The sequence below is a fragment of the Hippocampus comes genome, unplaced genomic scaffold (assembly GCF_001891065.2).
Source record: "Hippocampus comes isolate QL1 unplaced genomic scaffold, H_comes_QL1_v1.1 scaffold92, whole genome shotgun sequence".
Classification (NCBI taxonomy): Eukaryota; Metazoa; Chordata; class Actinopteri; order Syngnathiformes; family Syngnathidae; genus Hippocampus; species Hippocampus comes.
Genome location: NW_017805379.1, coordinates 1,980,506 through 1,982,972, shown reverse-complemented (window position 1 = coordinate 1,982,972; position 2,467 = coordinate 1,980,506).

Sequence of the window (2,467 nt, the reverse complement as noted above, 5' to 3'; positions counted from 1 at the left end):
GTGCGTGTGTGTGTGTGCGTGTGTGTGTGTGCGTGTGTGTGTGTGTGTGTGTGTGTGAGAAATGAATCCCACTGAGTCGCTCTGAACCAATCAGAGGACGGGAAAATGTTGACACCCCTTAATATTCTAGCGGGCCCTGCATATTGGATCTGAAATCTGATTGGTTCAGATTCTTTGAAAATAAAAATAAAAAAATCGATCATGTTGTTTCAATTGAACGGCGTCTGCAGTCCTGCATCTGAAGTTTGCGCTGATACAGCAACATTTCCCCGCCACAAGCCAACTGGGTCCCAGCCAATCCGCTGGCTTCGGCTGCTGCACTTTTATCAGATGAGTTGCGAGTGTGCATCATAGCAACCTCAAGTGAACCAGACGACGCGATGTACCTGTCGTTGCTGAGCGTTGCCGCCAGCGTTGCTCTTCTCTCAGGTAACAGTGGACATCATCGGCACGGCAATGCTATGCGAAGCTCATTGTTTTGTGTGTTATGTTTGATCAATGCTTACTCTGAAACACATAAGTTTGGTGATTTTTTTATTTTTTTTTGTCTTTCAGGACAGCATGTCACACAAAACCCCACCGACCTCATTGAGGCAGTGGGCCGCACGGTCAGGTTTGAGTGTTTACACAATATAGCGAGCTACAACCAGATACTGCTGTACCGACAGCGCGGCCTGGGCATGCAGCTCATCGGCAACATGTACTATGCAACCTCCAACTTTGAGGATGGCCAGAAGAATGTGAAGTTCGAGGGGAGCTCTGAAACCGGCAAAACGTGCAAGATCACCATCCCCGAGCTGCACCCGAACATCAGCGGCGTTTATTACTGTGCAGCTAGTTACCACGGTGTGGTCTAGTGATACAACATCAAGTCATAAACCTTATCAGACCCCAAGCCCCCCTTTTGGTTGTTTTTTTGGTGTGTGTGTGGGGGGGGGGGGGGGGTGCATCTGTTGGTTGCTTACACGCCGACAGACATGTAAGATAAGTTTGTCAAAGACATGAGCTGTTTCAAGAAAACTATGTTGGGTTAAATTGGGACTAAATTGACTTTAACAAACCAAATGTAGGTGGTTTTGGTGGCATCGAAGTAACTGCAAAGTTGAAATCCCAGATTTGTTTCTAAATACGTCATGCATATTTCAAGATTAATTGTTGAAAACCTGACAAAACTGAGAACTATGTAGTACCGTATTACGTAGAAGTCAAGTTAATACTGTATATTTCTCCCTGTGTCGGTTTTCCTGAATTTGCTTGCAATTACCTCTCGCTGGCCAGAGAGTTAACAAACTCCCTTAGCTAGCTAGCTAGCTAGCTACATCTCCTCAGCTTGTCGTCCAAAAACCAACTCTGTGTGTGTGCGTGTGTGTGTGTGCGTGCGTGCGTGCGTGCGTGTGAAAGAGAGAACTGAATCTCACTGAGTCGCTCTGAACCAATCAGAGGACAGGAAAATGTTGACACCCCCTTAATATTCTAGCGGGCCCTGCATATTGAATCTGAAATCTGATTGGTTCAGATTCTTTGAAAATAAACATGAAAATATCGATTGTGTTGTTTCAATTGAACGGCGCCTGCAGTCCTGCGTCTGAAGGCCTTGTGAAATGTGCGCTTGATACAGCAACATTTCCCCGCCACAAGCCAACTGGGTCCCAGCCAATCCGCTGGCTTCGGCTGCTGCACTTTTATCAGATGAGTTGCGAGTGTGCATCATAGCAACCTCAAGTGAACCAGACGACGCGATGTACCTGTCGTTGCTGAGCGTTGCTGCCAGCGTTGCTCTTCTCTCAGGTAACAGTGGACATCATCGGCACGGCAATGCTATGCGAAACTCATTGTTTTGTGTGTTATGTTTGATCAATGCTTACTCTGGCTTTACAAAACACATAAGTTTGGTTAAAAATTTTTTTATTTTTTTTTGTCTTTCAGGACAGCATGTCACACAAAACCCCACCGACCTCATTGAGGCAGTGGGCCGCACGGTCAGGTTTGAGTGTTTACACAACATAGCGAACTACGACCGGATACTGCTGTACCGACAGCGCGGCCTGGGCATGCAGCTCATCGGCTACATGTACTATGCAATCTCCACCTTTGAGGATGGCCAGAAGAATGTGAAGTTCGAGGGGAGCTCTGAAACCGGCAAAACGTGCAAGATCACCATCTCCGAGCTGCACCCGAACATCAGCGGCGTTTATTACTGTGCAGCTAGTTACCACGGTGTGGTCTAGTGATACAACATCAAGTCATAAACCTTATCAGACCCCAAGCCCCCCTTTTGCTCCCATGCTGCCGCAACTCCTCCTGTTGCCATCATGCGCCGAGATCCAGAGCACTATTACGATAAGAGGTTCATCCAGCGGTTGCTTACCAGCCAGACGGTTCAGAAAAGATCAGTGAATCAGTCTTGTTTCTTCATGACAAAATTGTCACTGAGCCTTTGGAAAGCACCGTGTTAGAATAAATGTTC